This window comes from Anarhichas minor, unplaced genomic scaffold (genome assembly GCF_050575085.1).
Source record: "Anarhichas minor isolate MPS153535 unplaced genomic scaffold, ASM5057508v1 ptg000031l, whole genome shotgun sequence".
Classification (NCBI taxonomy): Eukaryota; Metazoa; Chordata; class Actinopteri; order Perciformes; family Anarhichadidae; genus Anarhichas; species Anarhichas minor.
Genome location: NW_027466477.1, coordinates 3,739,206 through 3,753,499, shown reverse-complemented (window position 1 = coordinate 3,753,499; position 14,294 = coordinate 3,739,206). Strand labels below are relative to the sequence as shown.

Genomic DNA, 14,294 nt, shown 5'->3' with positions numbered 1-14,294 from the left:
CATAACAGAGGCTCTTTGAAGGACGCCGCCTTTGAGCAACGCTGCTCTTTATCTTATTGTCTTTGGGCAAAAACTTGCATCTCCACTCTCTTCCTGTTTCTTGTTATGAAGCCGGAGAAGAACATGAGAGGTTTTGGCCTAATTAAAACTTCCCCTCTCACGACAGGTGCATGGATGTTTTAAAGACTGGGGGAGTGTTACTGACAAAGGCAGAGCTATCTGGAAATCCGGCCTCGGATTAAAACCATCGCACCTGAGCGCAGAGGCAGAGAGTCGGTGTTAACTCGGTTTTAATGCTTTCTGTTTAATCTGGGTGGCAGCAGCCTCTCACCTTCATCCGTCTCCTGTGAAGTTCCCCCTTTAAAATATTCAGAAAGTGAACCGAAAGGCAGGCGCACGCCTGTGTTTAAACTTTAAAAACCAGAGACTCTCGGCGAGATGTCAGCAAAACTCAAGTGAACGCAGCCGCTCGCTTTGAGGCTCAGATTCATCCGGCTGCATTTGAATTTTTATGATTTAATGTTAAAAGAGAAAACGCTGTGATGGAAAATGTCACTTATTGACAGAGGTGTGTGTGTGTGTGTGTGTGTGTGTGTGTGTGTGTGTGTGTGTGTGTGTGTGTGTGTGTGTGTGTGTGTGTGTGTGTGTGTGTGTGTGTGTGTGTGTGTGTGTGTGTGTGAGAGAGAGAGAGTGTGTGTTCTCTAGGAAACTTTTGTTTCTGAGAGGAGACTCCTTTCAAAGATAAACTTTAGAAATGCTCCTTTAAAGGACCACACCGCTTGTTTATTCATGTTTTACCTCATAAACTAAAATTACTTACACTGATCTGAATTCTGATCTTTTTCCAAACAAATTTTAATGACATCATCAGAAGATATCACAGCATTTATTTTGTAGTCAAAGTCTCCTTTGTGGTGTGTTCAAGGACACTTCAACAACTTTGGAGACACTTAATTGCTATTTTTTGTCAGAAGATCAACTCCTGATTTGTTGTGTCCTCGAGTGCATTTGGAAGAAAAATACAAATATTCTGTTATTTTTTTGTTTATGAAAACAAACAATTTTCTTGTCAAAAAAAGTCAAGGTAAAAAGTAAAATAAATGTGATAAAAATCCTTAAAAATCATCATAATGTCCCTCCAGGTTTTGGAATGAATTATTTTGAGTTCAGTTTCAGATCAACCATCACCTTTTTCTCTCCTGTCAAAGTCACTTTGCTGATGCATTCAAGAATACTGAACATCAAAATATCAAAGCTTTGTCAGAAAATCAAACCTTGAAGACAAACAATGAGCAACATAGAAAACAGCAATGTGATATTAGTTTCATAAAAAGTTGTTGTTCTCCACGTGACTCAGATGTCGGAGCATCCTTGAACATCTCATTTTCCTGTCTTTGAGTCTTTAAAGAGTCAAACCTTTAAAGGGTAACGAGTACTCTTCAGATCCACGACCGGCTCGCTTCACAAAAAAATGTTTTGCAGTTATAATAATTAAAACTGCTGCAGGTATTAGTAAGCTCTTAAAAGACATTTTAGGGACAACGGCAATAATAATAACAAATAATTGTCTAGTGATTTTCAAGATACCTCCGAAATTTTGCTATTGAAGCTATCAGGGGGTCTAAAGGGTCAATCAAACCCCCCGTGTTTCACACATTGGTACGAACCCTCACCAGTGGTCATGAGCTTTGGGGAGTGACCGAAAGAATGATACAAGCAGCTGAAGGAGCTTCCTTCGTAGGGAGTCTGGTCTCAGCCTTAGAGATAGAGATAGGAGCTCAGAGTAGAGACGCTGAGGAGGTTCAACATTGATCTGGATCCTCCTGGACGCCTCCCTATAATGGTTTTCTGGGCACGGTCAACAGGTCAACACATCCTCATGCAACGGAAAGAGATGCTGCGTTAACAGAATAACCAAACTAATACAATTACAGTATAGACCATGAGGATTACAAATGTATTCTTAAAATGCAGACACAAATAGAAAATGGATCGGTGGGGATGTCAAGCAGTTTGAAGTCTGGAGGCCTTTACACACCGGGGGCATTTTGTTGGTCCGATTAATTTGCATCTCAATATATATATATATATTTAAAAGTGACGGAATGTTTTTTTCCAGAACAGGGTATATTTTTCTTAAGTCCGCAGTCTGAACCAGGATGACAAACTGTATTAGTCCTTTCAGTCTTTCACCAGAAAAGCCCTAGACATATAATATTCCTATGTATCATCATACAATGCTTTGTATATCTTACGAAAAGTTACTTCTCAATTTTTGTGTGTTTTGTCCAGCAACACGTGTCAATTATCCTCGTTACATGAAGTATTTTCAAAAAAAAAAAACTACTTAGTTAGGTTGAGACAACTAAACTACTTAGTTAGGTTGAGACAACTAAACTACTTAGTTAGGTTGAGACAACTAAACTACTTAGTTAGGTTGAGACAACAAAACTACTTAGTTAGGTTGAGACAACTAAACTACTTAGTTAGGTTTAGACAACTAAACTACTTAGTTAGGTTGAGACAACAAAACTACTTAGTTAGGTTGAGACAACAAAACTACTTAGTTAGGTTGAGACAACTAAACTACTTAGTTAGGTTGAGACAACTAAACTACTTAGTTAGGTTTAGACAACTAAACTACTTAGTTCGGTTGAGACAACAAAACTACTTAGTTAGGTTTAGACAACTAAACTACTTAGTTCGGTTGAGACAACAACACTACTTAGTTAGGTTGAGACAACTAAACTACTTAGTTAGGTTTAGACAACTAAACTACTTAGTTAGGTTGAGACAACAAAACTACTTAGTTAGGTTTAGACAACTAAACTACTTAGTTAGGTTGAGACAACAAAACTACTTAGTTAGGTTTAGACAACTAAACTACTTAGTTAGGTTGAGACAACTAAACTACTTAGTTAGGTTTAGACAACTAAACTACTTAGTTAGGTTGAGACAACAAAACTACTTAGTTAGGTTGAGACAACTAAACTACTTAGTTAGGTTTAGACAACTAAACTACTTAGTTAGGTTGAGACAACAAAACTACTTAGTTAGGTTGAGACAACTAAACTACTTAGTTAGGTTGAGACAACTAAACTACTTAGTTAGGTTTAGACAACTAAACTACTTAGTTCGGTTGAGACAACAAAACTACTTAGTTAGGTTTAGACAACTAAACTACTTAGTTAGGTTGAGACAACAAAACGACTTAGTTAGGTTTAGACAACTAAACTACTTTGTTAGGTTGAGACAACAAAACTACTTAGTTAGGTTTAGACAACTAAACTACTTAGTTAGGTTTAGACAACTAAACTACTTAGTTAGGTCTAGACAGTAAAATCACCAATAATAAAATAGTATGAAATAGCCGCAACTAGAATACGCAAGTTAGAGGAATGCTGGATGAGACCAGCCAGACTGGACCGTTGTGTTGAAGAGAGAGCTGAGCTGGAAGGCAAAACTTGATTCACCAGTTCATCTACGCTCCAATGGAGCTCAGAGTAGAAACACTGATCCTTCACTTTAAAAAGGCCCGACTATGGAGGTTCAAAAGTCTGATCTGGACCCTCCTGGAGGCCTCCGTTTAGAGGACACGTCCCACTGGTAAGAGGACCTGGAGTAGACTCAGAACACGCTGGAGGGTTTATATATATAGGTGACATTATATAATAATGGTAGATTATATATCTTATTTTACAGTCTCAAAGTCAAACAGGAGAAATATCTGAAAACCTTTTTCTCCTATTTTCATTTTTCTTATTAGATTCATCCCTCAGAGCTGCTCTGGGCTCCCCGGAGAGATCTGTCCACCAGCCCGAGAAAGTACGCGCGCCATGTGGAGAGAATATAATAAAGTTTGGGAGAGATTGAGAGGCTTTGGTCGGGTTTGAGACGCCGTCGTCTACATGTGAGTGACGGAGGAGGCGGCGTGGATCGACAGGAGCAGCTTCGCGGTCCTCGGGGGAGAAAGCTGCCGAGCAAACCAGGTGGAAAAGAAGGGTTTGAAAACCTCTTCTGCTCAAAATCGCCTCACCTACTTTTCCTTCTCTAACTTTTTCTCTCCAACCTCAGAGGAAGACGTGATATTTCATCAGCGACGAGGACTTATTGAATACCAAAGGTTTGAACAAACAACGTGAAAGAAAAAATTTCAAAGGTATGTAAAAAAATTGACATATGCACATATACGTAGAATTATAATAAAAAGAATAGGATGCAATAAATGTTATGGGTTTATGTAAGATAAGAGTACCACATCATTCTTCAGCCACAGCTGAACACAGATATGCTAATGAGTACCTGCTCGCTGCATTAATGTGATTCTTCAAAATTAAAATAATGTTAGGGACAATTCTGTTCCCCCAAACAATGTATACGAACATGTCTCTATGCAGACCTACACCCTTGTCATGGGCGACGGTGGCTAAGTGGAGAGCAGGGCCGTCTTTCAATCGGCGGTTCGATCCCCGGCTCTGGCTCCGCTAGTCGCATGTCGATGTGTCCTTGAGCTCTTGCGGTAGCTGTGCCTACGGTGTGACAAAATCTGAATTGTAAGTCGCTTTGGATAAACGTGTCTGCTAAATGACTGTAATGTAATGTTTAAGGCTCTTCAGCATTGGTCTAAAAGACCTGGAGGTTACTGCCTGCTCTCTATACTACGTCACCTGACTTCCTCCTTTGCTCCCGTCATAATTACTATGAACAAAACTGTCTTTCTTTATCTGTGAAATCTCCCAGTTCAAGATATGAGTAGTTAAGTGTGTCACAACTTTATAAATAAATATCTCTGTTTGAACTAAAGTAACCAATGACAAACAGACAACTGATCACACTGCCTGTGGTTTATTGTGTCAACACAATAAAAATAAGTTAATATTTATCTGACAGCGTCTCTCTTCTTCCTGCCATGTTGTCCTCCGTCCTGTCCGGCGGTTCAGAGCTTTATTTAAGTCCTCCTCTCTGAAAGGACCATTAGCAGCTGCTCTTTGTTGGAGCTGAAATGACGCTGAATGTGTCGGACGTAGGGGAAACATGAATTAAACATCCGTGAGAGACGAAGAATTATGAGCAGTGTCCGGTCTAATAAGGCTGAGCATTAACTCCACAGAGTCTCAGCGCTGACTGACACGGAGACGTCTCGCTGGGAGGTTTCCTCTCCGAGGGAGGAAAATGAAGCAAATGTTCATGAATTAAACACAACAGTGAAGGACGGCCTCTCCTCCCTGTATCATTAGTAGTGTTTTAAATATATATTTGGGTCTGCTAAATGTTTTGATGCATCCGCACAGTGACGTCTGCGTCCACGCTGACGCAAATGAAAGGAGACAAAGAAGAAGCAGCTCCAACTATATTAATATTTATAGTGAAAGATCAGCTTCCACTAACCTTTATCATATCCTTATCATTGTAACTATTATCTTTTCCAAACCTTAACCATAAGTTACCATGTGAAGAAGGTAAGAATTTCATTAGTATTGAATGTTAAAACATTCACAACAAATTTCAACATAATCTGGTCTTTTTGTTGCGTCCAATAGAAAATGATCGTGACTATGAAGTCTACATATGTTTACACACCGAGGAAGTGATGATTAGAAACATGAAGATGCCAAATAACCGTCTACGAATATTCAGGCTGTTCCCACCCAGCGTTATAGCGAAGTTGTATTCACAGATGAATACGCTGTAATTTGTAGATATCCCACAAAATCAATTTGAATAGAATCCACATAATTATGAACCAGGAAGTATAAAGACAGCAATTACCCACACAGGTATGGTGAAACAATATTTGGTCTTTCACCCACAAGAGACCGCTATAACAGTCAGTGATGATCTATTCCTCACGTAACTTATATTCTTTAGTAACGTAGTAGCGCAGTGTAGTTTTGTTGTCTAAACCTAATTAAGTATTTGTCAAAATCTTATCCGAAACCTAATTAAGATGTTTGCTGTGAAGATGGTTTATTTTGAAAAGTCTGCGTGCATATAAGAAGCAGAAATTAACACGTGTTTCTGGACTTTTGTAGGAGCAACTTTTTTGTACGATATCATACAAATCATTATCTGAGGATACGACGGAATATTATATATCTAGGGCTTTTATTGTGAAAGGTAAGAATGGAAGAACATTTGTCAAGGTTGAGAGGTATAAAGTTTGCAGTCTTGGTTCAACTACGGAGCCTCCATGTTGTTATTTAATAATTATAGGCACAACTTGATTGATTGATGCTTTTATTCGTGGAGTGAAAAGACATTCCATCGCTTTTCGATGTATAATATTCACATTTTGTAAGAAAGTATTCGTGACCAAAACAACACTTTGAAAGAATATATTGACAAATCAATTGCACAAACAAAAACACCCCCGGTGTGTAAAGGCTGCCGATCCATATTCTATTTACGTTTACATTCCAAGTATAATTCTTGTAATCCTGGCTGTCTGTACTGTAATTCTACTATGTTAGTTATTCTGTTAAACAGACATTTATTTCTGTCTGTCCAGAAAGATGGATCCGTCCAAAGTATGAATCGAGGGGTCTAGAGGACAGAAGGTGTCGTATGATGAAAAGATTGTAAAGATGTGTGAGGCAAATTTGTGATTTGTGATATTGGGATGTGTAAATAAAATGTACTTACGCCCTGTTGAGATGCTACAAGGAGTAGAGTCCTGGAGAATTATTAAAGATGCTTTCGGATGAAAAAAACAAAACCCCAGTAAACTCTTTTATATTGATAGAAAAGATAAGAACAAGAATGAAATAGTGTCCGCTAGGGAATAAAAACACGGTGGTTGACAGATTGTTTGGCTGTAAAACTCAGATGATACTGTGAACGTTGTATCACTGCCTTCTGAAAGCAGAAATGTCATTTTTTCAGGGCACAAATAATTAGTTTGAGGTAATTAAGTAATTTGTGGACATTGATTACTAAATTAAGGGAACAAACAGGTACATTGCCGGCTATAATTAGCAGTGACACTCACCGGGCTGCATGTGTTTCATTCAGCCCATTTGCTCACATTCAGCTCAGAAACATCCGTTTGTTGCAGCAGCAGCTTTTCATGTCAGCATGTATCTGTGGGGGAAGCGAGGTCAGAAGAAAACGGACTCATTACGGGGCTTTAACTGTGTCCGTATTTCTCTCCTCGCAGATGGAACAGAAGATATATATGTAAGGGATAATGTACAGCGAGCCGACGGGCTCTTGAATCACCCTGTCGGGGTTCATTTGGCAATAATGACCCGCTCGCTGTACTTTATCCCGCCGGCTCTGGATTCAGCAGAGAAACCCACGTGATGGAGGACGGACTGATTCTTCACACTGACCGGGAAGAAAACGGTTTGTTTTTGTTCCGGCTGTTTTCTACATCTGCACATCAACACTGAATTAAGAGAGTCACGCACATAAAGAGATTCAAGCAGATGTTTGTTGTAAATCATGACGGTTGTCCACCGTGTTTGAATTACTTTCGGTGACAATGTTTTGTGCAAAAATATATATACGATCAGTACAGTTTCAGTTCATGCAAAGAATATTTAGAAACATTGTTCACCCTTTCAATGTTGTTGTTTTTTATCACTCAATAAAATCTCAAGTGCACAGTGGACAGGCAGCAGTTACTGTGTTAAACAGACCAGAACGAGGCTGCATCCCATTTCTTTGATTGAATCCCATAACAATCATCAACGTGCCCACAGCACTCCAAAGACATTGTATGCTGCCTAATGTGTGTGGGGAGCGCCGTATGCATTGATGTCTTCAGCAGGAAATGATAACATTGTGTTTAATAGACACAAATTATCAGAAATTGTTATGCACGAATATGCAAGTGCTTTCCTATTGGCCTATTATTTATCTCAGGATGCTAAATATACATTTATGCAGAAATAAATGGCACCAAAAAATTGCAGATATTTTAGAGCTCCACTTAAATTTCTCATAGGAAGCTTTCAGGTGAGCCGATCTCCACGTAGCTCGACGTATTTCTTGTTGTTTTCAGAAACAACTTGTAGAAAGGAGGTGATAGTAGACAGACGGGTCCTCCATTGGTCAGGGTTGGGCTTTTTACGTCAGAGAAGAACTAGTGCTGGTTTGATTTAAAGAGAATCTGCTGAGGAACGAGGAATAATAAAGACTGCTAAGGCACACACAGGACGGGTGGGAGTGGAGGTGGGTGCATGCATGGAGGTGGAACATACAGCGAGTTTTCCTTCATCTGACAAGTGTCATCAGATAATTGAAACAAGAAGTCAACGTTGATTTATTTGTCAAGTAAATTGTTTAACTTGTGTATTTCAGTCACAACACTTCTGTAGTTATTTCAACCCGAACGATGACCTTCTAATCTTAACTAAGTAGTTTAGTTGTCTGAACCTAATGTTGTTATACGTATTATTCTGCTACTTTTACTACTTTATACAAGCAGTAAAATAAAAACATTGCAATATTTAGTGGGCTATAAGCTCAATCGCCATTGTGTTACCTCCTTCAGCCAGAGAGAGCGAATTAAAACAGACATTTATTTCAATGAGAACGAGATTGCCAGTTACATTAGAATACTGCAGTACAAGCTCTGAGTACTTGACCACTGGTAGTAACTGCAGATACAAGTAGTGAATTGTATTGTATTAGTATAAAGTAAAGTACTTGAGTAAATGTACTTATTGCTGGGTCTGAAAAAGGGTGATTATTGTTACACATATTGCTCAGTAACGATATTTTTTACCACTCTTGATGATGTGTACGTCCACATATCATCACATGAGATCCACCTTCCCCCTCCTCCACCTTCATCTTTGAACCGAACCCTCTGCAGGATGTGCAGCAGTGATCCAGGATGTGTTCTCTGAGATAAAAGCTGCATGCCGAGCAGCTGCTGCTCGCAGTCTTGACACCTTTTTTTTCTTTTATTCCATTTCAAGCACCAGACTCAGGTGAAATAATCTCACCCCCTCATTGGCTGATTCTTCCTCTCTTGTTTTAAGAAGATCAGACTTTAGGACTTACAAAGAGAGAGATTTTTTTTCCCCAGCAGCTCCGTGTGACGGACAGGAAGCTCTCTTTGTGTCGGCTCATGTGGGCTTCAGCATCTGTGTCATCATTAGTACCATAACCCCTGTAAATATGCATCTTCCTCCAGTGTTTCTCTCTGACTGATCACATACATTATGGATGCTCTCCCAGCCTCCCCTCCTCCTCCTCCTCCTCCCTCCTTCCTCCTCTTCTTCTCTTTCACCACCTTTTATGACTAATGCAAGGTTTTTTCTGTGTTTCCTCCCACAGTTGGTCGCGGTGCTTCACTGCCATCAAGTGGCTGCAGATTCGAAAAAAAGAACGAAAGAAGGTGAGTCTATACATATTTATGTTTCGTTCAAATATAACAATCTTTATTTGTATTGCTAGTAGAGAGCCCACATGAAACATCAGATACATATGATTGAGTTTAAACTCTCACTGTTGTATCTTATGTACTCTGTTTAACCAGCTCTGTTGTAGATTTGTATTCCCTGAACAGTAGTAATAAGTATTCAGATTGTGTACTTCTTTTAAGTAAAAGCAGCAGCTACATGTTAAAATACTTCTTTACACCAAAGAGTCCTGGATTAACAATCTACCTTTCATTAAAGCACAGATGTTTTAGAATAAAATGTAAAAGCAGTGGTGGAAGAAGTAGTAATCCTGCTCTGATCAAATACTCTCTGACAGTTAAATGTACATAAAGTATCAATAGTAAAAGTACTTGTTGGACAGAATGGTCCGAGAGTCATATTATATAAAATACATTACTGGAATATTAGCAGTGATACTTCAGCAGCAATTTCATGCTGATATTTCATCGTATTTTACATATTTTATGAACGGATGTATCAGAAATATTAACATTTTAATCCTTAAAATATAAAGTATCATGTTTCTCACTTGTGGAGTAATATTGAACACGCTGTTCTCATACACTCTCTGTGCTTCTACCTACGACAATTAATGCACTGTTGATCATAAACGTATCCTCATACAACGTTCGTATGATATCTTCCGAAAAGTTATATAAAGTCTTTTCAAAATAAACTTCTGTCTTCACAAGAAGCAACTCAGTTAGGTTTAGTCAACATGACTTCTTAGTTAGGTTTTGGAAAAAACGGTGGTTTGGTTTAAATAACTACAGAAATGTTGTTACTGAAGGACGCAAGTTACGTGACGGATAAATCAACGTTGACTTCTAGTTTAACTTGAGGAACAAACGGCGGTCTGCTGGAGGAATGATCTCTGTTTGTTGGACTCATCCACCTCACTTCTTGCCCGTCCTGTGTGTTTGCGATCTTTAAACATCCTCGTTCATTATTTCATGGATAACATACAAAATAATTTAGGATATCATTTTTGTAGCTTTAGCAAAGAATGCTGGATAAGACCGGCCTTAAACGTGCGTACTTCATTTCACTTCTGTTATTTTATCCCAAAAGACAATCGTTTCTTAAACATAACTAAGTAGTTTAGTTGTCTAAACCTAACTAAGTAGTTTTCTGTGGAGACGGAAGTTTATTTTGAAAAGACTGGATTCATGTATTGAGTGGACGCACAAAAACGCACAAGAAAATAAGTAATCTTTTGTATAAAACCAACCCGTTCTCACAGACAGTCAGTGCTCTTCTGCGGCTGAGTCCAACGCTCGTTTAGCATATATATCATAATCATTCAGAACAATTTTTCAGAACAATTTTTTAAGAAGTAATTTCATTTGGCAGCTTTCTCAAACCTCTGTGGATGTAGTATATATTTTTTAAATATTTAATACATATAACTGTTATCAACAAGACCTTTAAATTAGCAACATTTTGTATGAAGTTAGGAACAAGATGGTGAATCCGACGAGACACGCGTCTCCTTTTTCTCCAGTTTATATTTCATCAGTCGTCTTTCCTCCAACAGATAAATGTTTTGTTTCATTTCATCAGCACTGAATGTGATCTCCATCTTCCTCACCTCTGACTCCCCGCCTCTCATCTCCCATCATGCCTCTCTGCGTCTGCGCTGCTGTTGACAGAGCATTAGAATAAGATTTCAGGCTACTTCATTTGATTTTTTTGATTTATTTATTTATCTCCCTCCTGCGCTGCTGTAAACATAAATCACAGCGAGCCGAGCCCAGAGCTCATATAAATGTCAGGATAGACAGCGGAGCTCATAAACCTCTAATTTGATCTTTATTCATCCGGGACACGCCGTGAATAAAAACCCACCTAGTAAATCATCATCTTCTGCTCTCTGTCAACACGACTGAGGGACGAGACAGAGACATCCGTCCATCTGTCTGTCTCCCGGAAGCCCCGCCTCCTGCTGCTCGTTAGGCTGCTGCACTTCTGATTGGCCGGTTCGGCCTCCGAACTCGTTAAGAACAGAGGTTGAAGTGTTACAGACAATTTTGATCATTAATTACTGACTTATATGATACATTTTAGAAAATTATTGCATTTGACTTCAAATAATGGAATTTCAAATAAATTATAATTTAATTAATAATTCACTAAGTATCAAATTATTCTGCAGCTTCCTCTTCCCCTCTTTCGCACCTCTCTCCTCCTCTTCCTCCTCATTAACAGTTTATTAACACCCCGTCTCTCTTCCTCTTCCTCTCTCTTCCCCTCGTCTTGCTCGGTTGCTGCTGATGAAGCCGATCTCGTAGCTCTGACTGATGGAGCTTCACTGACACCTGCTGGTTGACTGTGTGAACTGCAGCTGAACAAGAGATCAAGACTTATTGAACAAGACGTATCGCTCTGGATATTTAATGATTAGTGTTTCTGGTTTCACTTCGTCTCTCTGTACCTTTGAACAGACGGAAGACTGCTTGTTAAGCTACAGACTTAATGATAAACTGGGTTAAAGCTACAAGTTTAGTCTTGAGTTCAATATCTGGAAGCCTCGATCGACTGGAAGGTCTGATGAGTTCATTTGTTTTTAAATAAACAAATCAATAGAACTTGATCTGCTTTTCCTTTACTTATGTGTGTTTAACGAATAAAAATAATAGTTATTATTATTATTATTATATACTGTTAATAATATATATTAAATTACCTTCAATTGCATTGCAATATCTTACTTTACGTTATATTGTATTATATTATATTATATTGTACGATATTATATTATATTATAGTAAGAATTGTATAGCTACTACTTGTTTATTGTAACATTACTTTTGGCCGCTGTACACTGAAGATCTTCACTCATCTCTTATTGTGTTATTTAATATAAAATCAAATAATGTTGCATTTAGAGATACACCTGCTATGAGTTATGAATCACGTCACTTGTACGTTAAAAGAATCATGCATCTGCTAGTGGCCACAATCAATTATTAACAAGTATATTAATGAAGAATAACTCGGATGTATCCGGACTGTTCAGCCTGAATAGACGTTTTGGTGAAACTCTTAATAAGTGAGGAAAAGAAGGACAGCAGCATCTATTCTCATGCTCTCTGTGATGGAAAATACCAGTTTATGGAATATGATTTTAAATCTAAGAGACTTTAAGCAGGACGATGTAAACAGCCCGTGGCATGTCACGCTCTTTAGCTTCCAAAATAACATTTATTCAATAATTGAAGTGTCCCGTTATATTTATTTTGTCTCCTTAAATGCTATCAAACAATCAGTAGCAGCAGGTATTACCTGAAGGATGAATAATAAAACATTTTAGTTCAGGTTTATATTTCTAACTACAGCTCAAAGTCAACATGAGAGAAAGCAGGCAAATAAAAGAATTCAAGTTGTGTCATTTCCATCAAATCTCCAAACTTAAAATGACAAAAGTTGATTCGTTAAAGCCGTCAGAGAGTTTTCTAGTCGAACACTTCTGTGGTTTAGTTTGGTTTAAATCTCCTTGAAGTGTGAATCCCTTAAAGAGACACACCATCTTATTAAAGACACAATCTGTTTAACACAGAGCCTGACTGTAGAGCGACGCTGAGCTCTGTCTAATTGAGATGTCATCATCCTGCAGCTTTCTTTAGCTCCTACAATGTGACCCAGGTGGAAGGTAAAGCATCGTCCGAGGCCTTTGAGATCCGAGTCTAAAGAACATAAAAACGTAAATGGCGTCGTGTCTTCATTGTGACTTTTGGTGAGAAGCTGGCGGCTGTGGACACACTTGTGCAGATGAAGCTCCAGTTATGAGCAGAGGTTGGGTGTTCAACAAAGTGGCACAATTTAATTTGCGCGGCAGGAACTGCTCGGCTGCGATAGCCTCGGTAATGAAACCTCTCAGCTTTAAGTTCCCTCTCTACTTTATATTCACAAAGAGAAGCGAGCCAGGCAGCCATTGTGGAGACATGCAAATGCACTGATCTCTTTAATACGAGCTTCACCCAATTGGATGGCGACTTTGACAAGCAGAACAAATGCCCCGCGAGCACAAACATGTGCAGGTCAGGAGGAGGAAGCAACGCTCCTTTATCCGCTTTTCAACGCCGGCAGTCACATTCTGCATGTTCGCTTACTGTTAAATTAGTCATCTGAGATTAGAGACGGCTTAAGGAAGGGAAAAGTTTTCCCCTCGAAAAGTTGATAAAGCTCTGCAACTTTATGTATACTGAACATATGCAAAGAACAAACCAAAATGTGGGAAAGGTCTGTCGTCCTTAAACCTGAGAAGATTCAGTGAACCTCTCACGGTATTAAATGTGCTTTGTTTAAATTGCTGTTAATTGCCAATTAATTAGTTTCATCAGCTTGAACACGTGTCAGAAGGATGTTTATCGATTTCATATCATGTCTGTGTGTTGGGTCAGTGTGGTTAGCCTAGCTTAGCATAAAGAATGGAGGCAGGGGGAAACAGCTAGCCTGCTCTGTCAGTAAAACATTAACAGAAAATTTCATTTATATTGTATATTTGTCCTCATAGAAAAAAGACACTAAAGTATCGGACACATTAATTGAAGGTGACGCTAAATGAAACATCAGAGGATCAACAGAGCTTCATTCACCCCGAGGAGAGCATGAATGTACAACATTCACCCCGAGGAGAGCATGAATGTACAACATTCACCCCGAGGAGAGCATGAATGTACAACATTCACCCCGAGGAGAGCATGAATGTACAACATTCACCCCGAGGAGAGCATGAATGTACAACATTCACCCCGAGGAGAGCATGAATGTACAACATTCACCCCGAGGAGAGCATGAATGTACAACATTCTGAAAGTTCTCTTTTCTAATCATGTTTGTGTCTTTGAATATTAAAGTAATCCAGTTTTTCATGATTACTTTCTATGTGACCAAATA

The 14,294-nt window shown here is 38.8% G+C and overlaps 1 long non-coding RNA gene across 1 annotated transcript; it reads right to left on the bottom strand.

Moving 5' to 3' along the window:
* Positions 1 to 7,395: 7,395 nt before the first annotated feature.
* LOC142964759 (uncharacterized) lies at positions 7,396 to 11,556 on the bottom strand. Its single transcript, XR_012957558.1, has 3 exons — positions 11,244 to 11,556; positions 10,987 to 11,037; positions 7,396 to 9,319 (listed from the first exon to the last, which is right to left on the bottom strand). It is a non-coding gene; the product is annotated as an uncharacterized LOC142964759 (long non-coding RNA).
* Between the last annotated feature and the right edge of the window lie 2,738 nt (positions 11,557 to 14,294).